A 7,413-nucleotide genomic window follows, 5' to 3' on the forward strand; every position below is an offset into this window, starting at 1 on the left:
CAAGCATCGTTGGCTGTGTGATGTGTTCTCAACCATTTTATGACTGTAGGAATAGGGTCCCAGAGTGAAAGTGGGACTCAAAAGAAGGAGTGGAGCAGGGTTTCCGCTCCACGAGAGTAGCGGCGACCAAGTTTTTAGAGCTACTGACATATCCGGAAGAATAACAGGACTATAAAGAAAAGGAGATGGGAGTTAGAGGAAAGCCTAGACTAAATATTTGGAAAGAACACTAAAAAACCGAAGACTATGAGGAATATGCTAACTTTCAGCATTTAAAAAGAGACAGAGAGGGCGCCATCTACTGACCAGAAGAATGCATACAAAAGGGAAGTGACTGATGCAATACTTAGAAGGATTCCATACGGGTCCCTGTGATATTCAGGGAAGACATTAACCAATTTGAATGTGGAAGAGTGAAAAAAGAAGAGAAATATTTTTGGTGAACTTGGAACTGTACATCTATCCAGATATTGTTTTGGAAAAGGGCTTAGTGACTTGATGGGTTTTGGGGCCTTGGTGGATTACAAATTCTAAACTGCAAAAGGGTCCCAAAGCACTACAATAAGAACAGTGTGGATTAATCAGGCATGATATTCCCCTCAGAAAAAAAAATCGGGGCCGGCCAAAAGAGACCCCCCACCGCGTGCCAAGAAATCGCCCGCCCGCCGCGCCCCGCCCGCCCCTTGCATCAACCGCCGCTCGCACTGACCGCCGCGTGCACCCGCCGCTCGCGATTCCAAAAAAAATCGGAATTCCTATTTTAATCGGAAAAATATCATGCCTGATTAATTTAATGTGGATTACAAATTTGACTGCTGAAGAAATGGAGGCAGCATTTACCCTTAAGACTTATGAGTAATGATTAAACAACACTTAATTATTGTGTTATTAACTTTGTAATCATACATATATATATATATGCATGCTTTTGAGATTGTGGGTTTATCTTTGATCTTTATTGATATCTATATTAATATAATTTTAGAATTGTAAATGGTACACTAAGGGTGTGGGAAATAATCTTTAACAGTATAAAAATAACTATTGTGTTTGCTAGTTTGGAGAAGCACTTTTGGATTATTAGAGATGACAAGTACATCTAACATATTGGTCCAATCTTTGGACACGTGAATACCTTTCTCTTTTGTGAAGTCACGTTTTGTACAATACTTGCAACCTATATTTCTCTTTAAAATTGTTATACTGTTGCATGTCCAGCAGCCAGGAAGATTACTTTCAGGTTCATAATCACCAATAATAAGACTTGTTGCTTTCTCCAAGTTCAAGTGGTGGTGCTTGTAGTGGTGCTTGTGATACAATTCTGTTGTATCTGGTTCCAATCATTGGTCAAACTCTGTCGCCTTTTCATCCTGTTAAAGGCTACTAGCTGCAAAAGAAATAAAACAATATTGTACTTTGGACTCGATTGTGCTTTGGACTACAGGTAACGGAAGGGATCTGTTTTCACCCAACAATGTAGTCTTTTCATCCAAGGAGCAGAGATCAGTAATATTTAGTCACTCTTAGTGTCTGACACTATAGTGTTTCAAAGATGTTACAGAAGAGGAACAAGTTTCACCAGACAAGACTGAGACCGGGCTGAAAGTGGATTTAAGAATAACAACAGATATACCAGCAAGCTTGATTGATTTTAACCTAGCTCCCCCCACCCTATTGCCAAACTAATTTTTTCTGCAAAAATTTATTTGCTACAGACTCTTTATTTAAGTAACTGCTGCTCTAGCTCTGGCTTTTTAGGAACCAATCTCCAGGGAAAATATATTCCATTGAAACAAGCAGCTTAGTAAGACTTTCTCCTGGTTCTTAAACCAGGAAGGAAAGACCAGCCTATGTCACATAAACATTCCTTTTCTCCTGGTCTTCCTCTTCCCCGTAGGATCTTTTTAAATGGCATATTAAGTTTATTTTCAAAGCTATAGGAGAGCTTCCATTTATTTAAGCTAAAATGGTAGCAAAAAGGGGTGGGGGAGGAGAATATCTCTTGAAAAGAGCTGAAGTTGCACTCTATCCATTTCTAAAATGACTAGAGATAGAAAGGCCAGTGGGGAAAAAAAACCATAAAAATCGAGAGAAAAACAGGTCGCCCCCCCAGCCATTTGGAAAACAGGAAAAAAAAAATCCTGCTTTCCCCATTTTTTCCTCAGGTTTATTTCCCCCCAGGTTTTCCCATCTCTAGTCATCACCAATAAGGGAGCCCACTGTCCACCCACCCCGCCAGATTCAGGGCGTTCTGTTCAATGACTTTCCTTTGTATCGAGAACCAATTATGCCCCCTTGGTAATCTCATCACCTGCTCAGCAATACAAAATACCCCAAAGGAATGTTGTTTTCTACAGCAAAGGCCCAGAAAAAGGTATTGGGGTAGAAAGGCTACTTCTGTCACTTTTGTTCAGAATGGCTGTCACATCATTCTCTCTTTTCAGAGCAGTTGAACATCTTGCCAATCATCACGACAATCCCATCCGTCTTACAAAAAGAACCTCAATTTTCACGCCGGGCTTTGGCGCGACGTTATTTGTAATTTTAAAAGCCCTTCTAGGATAACGCAGTAGATTCCAAAGCTATCTACTGTTCTCTTAGTAATGGGTATCGGTTTCAGAATTAATTCTTTCAGTATCTTACCAAATCAGCCATAGATGTCGACGGAAGAGAATATTTGTAGTTCAGGGTTCACCGGTGGAAGTCCTTGATGCTTTCTGAGCTTCGTGGTTTTCTGGCAGACCTCTCATTACCAAACTAGGTGACGTCATCAGTTGGCCTAAGGCTTGTTCTCATTTTATACTCTAGAGTGCCTTGCCTTATCAGGGTTGGTAGGAGGGGCCTTGGTAGGCCGCTGTCAGCTTGTTCATCATGTTCCTTGACTGGGGGCATTGTTTGCTTCTTGATGGTTGGTCTAATGTTAATCTTGGTGCTCTGTGTTCATTTGGATGTTCACTGATGGTGAGGAGTCTTCAGACTGCTAATTGGCATTTATGGACATGATCTGCTAGACTTCTACCTGTTTATCCAGAGTGGCTGTTATGGGCCTTGCAATATATGTTGTAGATGATTCCCATTTTTTCTTCTGGGGCTGCCAAGTCCTTCAGTTTAATTGTTTTGGAGGGCTTTGGTCAGTTGGTGTGCTGCAGTGACCCCATGTGGTTGTTAAGAGTTTGTTGCTGGGTCAGTGTGGTGGCTTTACAATAGACGTGTATTTCTAATTTGCCATTCCTGCCTCTGGAACGGAGATATCCATGAAAGATAGTGTGGCTTTCTCCCCCTTCCCTGGTGAATTTTACTCCTCAAACATGATGGGAGGGTCCTTGGAAGTCCTAGTTGGCCCTTTTAAATCATGACAAAGGTGTCATCCACGTACCCAATCTATATTTTGGGTTGCACGTATGGGCGTGCTAGCGATATCAGGGGTTGGATTATGGTCTCTGCTATTAGTTCTGAAAGTGGTCATCCTGCAGGGGTTCCTCTGATCTGTTGATATACGTGTCATCCGAACTAAAAGTAAGTGGTTAGGCAAAAGGTTGACACAATCCAAATTCCTGGTTATTTCAATTTTGGGTGTATTTTTTTTAGGTGAGCACTGTCATGGATTATTGGCTAATTTTGGATCCATCAATGTAAAAAGAGGTGTGACATCAAATGACGGTGATTTTGTCTTCACCGTTGGGAGCAGTTGTTGGGAATATTTGGTTCACTCTGGGAGGTATCTGAGCCTTTCAATCAATCCTTTAGCCATGTTGTAGATCAGTGGTCCCCAACCTTTTTTATGCCGCGGCCCGGTACCGGCATCAGCTGGCGCCGTACCAGCATTAGGCGCCGCATCTTGTTTTGATGAAAAAGTGCTTCCGGTGAGCTTTCTACCCGGAAAAGCTCACCGGAAGCACTTTTTCATCAAAACAAGATGGCGGCGCCCAGCAAACCAGCGGCCCGGTAGGATTTGTTCCACGGACCGGTGGTTGGGGACCCCTGTTGTAGATTGAGGTTCCTGGTAATGATACAACTGAACGAAGAAAAGCATGCCTGGCCAACAAACTTTGGGGCATCCACAGAAGTGTAAGAGGAGGGGTCCACTACTTTTCGTTTGCCACTGGTCTTCTTTGGTGATTTGCCCTTTCCTGGTGAGGTTGCTGAGCGTTCCCTTGATCCAGATGATTCGTTTCTTTCTATCGGACAGGTGTTTGCCGAGATGTAAGTTTGTCTTTTAATCATTCTTTTGCTTTTTGTATATATTTTGAAGTAGTCGTGTAACCCTGGTTTCAACCTTCACCTTCTGGAAGGATGATGATAATTTGGTACCACTTTAGGTTTTTGAGAGCTGCTCAATCTTCTGCTCAGAGTTGGTTTTGTTCTTATCTTCTTTCTGATGCTTTTTTTGGGGGGGGGGGGTTGTCTCTGTGAGGAATCCTGTAGTTTTATAAATGCTCCTTCTAAGTCTGGCAAAGAATTCTAGTTGACTGGCATCCCCTGGGTTGTAGTTTAAGCCTTAGTGTAGGATGTTGGCTTCTGCAGTAGACAGCGGGTGGCCTGGACCAGCCATTCCTCTTTTGATTCTGCAGTTTAGTTTGGCTTCCCTTTCTCCAGCTTGTCTTGGGGAAGTAGTCTTGACCGTGGGTTTCTCAGACTTTCTACCTGCTCTGGTGTGGTCTGTGCTAGTTGTTCTTTGAAGTTCTCTATGGTGTGCTGGCGTTTGTTTAGTCTGAAATGTGCATCTTCCACCATGGATCAACAGCACGGCAGCTTGAGATCCATCATCAACCATAGATGCATACTTTGGATTCCTTTAAAAAAAAGAGAGAGAGAGAAAATGTTTGCTTTGTCTAAATCTGGTAAGCTTTCCTCTAATGTAATTTCTTTTTTCCCCACTTCAACAAATGTGCTTTGTTGAATGGATTTTACCGTGTTACTTTTGGGTAGCAGTGACATAAACCAAACCCTTATCTTATGAGTTACCATTATCTATTATCACTAGCCAGCATCAAAAGAGCTGACACAGGGACTAGCCACTCAAAAAAATAAAGGAGTTGGTGATGTAACAGACTCTAGCACTGACTCCTACGCCTTCCGATATAGAATAGAATAGAATTCTTTATTGGGCAAGTATGATTGGACACACAAGGAATTTGTCTTGGTGCAAATACTCTCAGTATACAGAAAAGAAAAGATACATTTGTCAAGAATCATAAGGTACAACACTTAATAATAGTCATAGGGTACAATAAGCAATCAAATCATACTAGGGAACAGTCAATATAGTTCGTAAGGATACAGGCGACAAAGTTAGAGTCATACAGCCACAAGTGGGAGGAGATGGGTGATAAGGAATGAGGAGAAGATTAACAGTAAATATCTTATTTGGCTAATGAAAACTGCAGAATAAATTTATCCCAGGTCTCATTGTCACCAATATAACTTGTTTTACAATGATGGAAGCACAACCTGTGTTTTCTGTAGCCTTGTTGCATCACTCAGCAGACACAAAATGAGATGTGCCCAGATGGAGTACTTGGACAAGGCAAGAATTTAAATTTGAGTCCACGGTTCAAACAGTATCCCCTTCAACACCACCCCAAACAAACTATGGTATTACCTTCAAAAGATTTGCTCCAATGACCACAGCTTGCTTTTAGTTGCTCCTTGTCGGGATTTTTGTGGAATAGAAAATATTTTACATTATGACATTTTTCAGGAACAGAGGCTGTGTAATGCATGTAGTCCTCGACATACAGCCACTATTGGGTCCAGAATTTCCACTGCTTCAATCATGTCACTAACTTATTAGATGCAGTGATTTGCTTAACAACTGTGGCCAGAAAGGTGATAAAATGAGGCAAAACTCATTTAACAAACATCTCACTTAACAATTTGGGACTCAACTGTGATCGTAAGTAGAGGACTACCTGTAGTCCTTGACTTGACAACAGTTCGTTTAGTGACCGTTTGAAGTTACAACAGCACTGAAAAAGTTACTTATGACAGTTTTTCACACTTAGGACAGTTGCTAGATCCCCATGGTGATGTGATTTACATTTGGATGCTTGACAACTAACTCATCTTTATGACGATTGCAGTATCCCGGGGTCACGTGATCTGCTTTTGCGACCATCTGAAAAGCAGTCAATGGGGAAGCCAGATTCACTTAACACCCATGTTACTAATTTAAGAACTGCAAGGATTCACTTAAAAGGGTGAGAACAGTCGTAAAATGGGGCAATATTAACTCAACAATTTTCTCACTTAACAGTATACATTTTGGGCTCAATCGTGGTCGTAAGTTGATGATTACCAGTACTTGGTTTGGCCCAGGAATTGTCTCCTGATGGGGGAGAAAATCCAGGAATAGATGACCTGCTTGTTACACCAGCCACAATAGCACAGCAATGAGAGAGAGAGAGAGAGAGAGAGAGAGAGAGGGAGGGGGAGGAGAGAGAGAGAGAGAGAGAGGCGGAGCCTGGGCCATCCGTCAGCCCTCAGAGTGTCAACAGTTCCCAGGTCTGGAGGTGGCTGATGAGGAAGAGCAGGAACGGCTGGGTTCAGTGCCTGACGTGTGGATGCCCCGAAGGCAGAGGAGAGGAGAGCAGTGGAAATCTATGGGCCGGAAGACCCATCAATGCTAGCGAAGCCCCATCCTAGCTCTGGGGATAAAAATCAGGGGGCAGAGATAAATAGATGTGGCCAACAACTATTAACCTCCCTGCCGGTCCACCACTGATAGCCTGCACTTCTAAATCCTGTCTAAAAATTACCCGAATTCTTGGAATCTGCAGCGTGTGTGTGTGTCTGCTGCTGGAAGAAAGCGAATTCACCTTCCAGGACTTCCTTTGCAAGTATGGGAAGAGAGAGACTCCTGATGTGTTCGGCCAGTTCAGGGGGAAAGGAAGCGAGGGCCACTTTCCATAGGACTTGGGAGACTTGGTAGCCTGCTGTGAGAGAACAGCTGCTGATGCTCCTAATAAAGGGAAGGTTTGGTTTACTACAAAGGGCTTGTCGTGTTTGGGAGCTGCGTCAGAACAAAAATGTTGAATTTCCTTTTAGTGCAACACGGATGAACTTTTCGCCTGAACCCACCCTTTTCACTGTTCCTATTTGTCTCAACAAAAATACCAGGCTGCACAAGCACGGCAGCTTGAGAACCAACGATGCCACATGCTGAACTGATCTCGCACTGTTTTTTGAACAAGCCATCAGGAACAACTGTTGGTTGCAGATACCATACAGTGCGGTTATCGTCTCTCTTTTTTTTTCAGAGCTACTACAAAGACACGTCTCTACTGCACAGCCCCAAACCACACATTAAGAAGGGGTGCGAAACGTTTCACAAAGAAGCCGTTTGCATCGCTTCAAACGTTATTCATCTCTGAAACTGATTATTTCACAATGTCCCAATGGATGCCAACGTAC

General features: G+C 42.7%; 2 long non-coding RNA genes and 2 other non-coding genes across 4 annotated transcripts; all 4 read right to left on the minus strand.

Annotated features, from left to right (window-relative positions):
* Nucleotides 1-84: 84 nt before the first annotated feature.
* Nucleotides 85-3,776, minus strand: LOC148130364 (uncharacterized). Its single transcript, XR_015749715.1, has 3 exons — nucleotides 2,644-3,776; nucleotides 1,136-1,387; nucleotides 85-169 (listed from the first exon to the last, which is right to left on the minus strand). It is a non-coding gene; the product is annotated as an uncharacterized LOC148130364 (long non-coding RNA).
* LOC113432019 (small nucleolar RNA Z40) lies at nucleotides 2,405-2,479 on the minus strand. Its single transcript, XR_003373422.1, has one exon. It is a non-coding gene; the product is annotated as a small nucleolar RNA Z40 (small nucleolar RNA).
* A 395-nt stretch (nucleotides 3,777-4,171) lies between the features above and the next one.
* LOC148130365 (uncharacterized) lies at nucleotides 4,172-6,388 on the minus strand. The gene is made up of 2 exons (XR_015749718.1): nucleotides 5,603-6,388; nucleotides 4,172-4,793 (listed from the first exon to the last, which is right to left on the minus strand). It is a non-coding gene; the product is annotated as an uncharacterized LOC148130365 (long non-coding RNA).
* A 708-nt stretch (nucleotides 6,389-7,096) lies between these two features.
* On the minus strand, nucleotides 7,097-7,234 carry LOC113432110 (small nucleolar RNA SNORA8). Its single transcript, XR_003373450.2, has one exon. It is a non-coding gene; the product is annotated as a small nucleolar RNA SNORA8 (small nucleolar RNA).
* Between the last annotated feature and the right edge of the window lie 179 nt (nucleotides 7,235-7,413).

The sequence above is a fragment of the Notechis scutatus genome, chromosome 5 (assembly GCF_049901735.1).
Source record: "Notechis scutatus isolate UNSWTSFEM ecotype Mainland chromosome 5, rNotScu1.2, whole genome shotgun sequence".
Lineage (NCBI taxonomy): Eukaryota > Metazoa > Chordata > Lepidosauria > Squamata > Elapidae > Notechis > Notechis scutatus.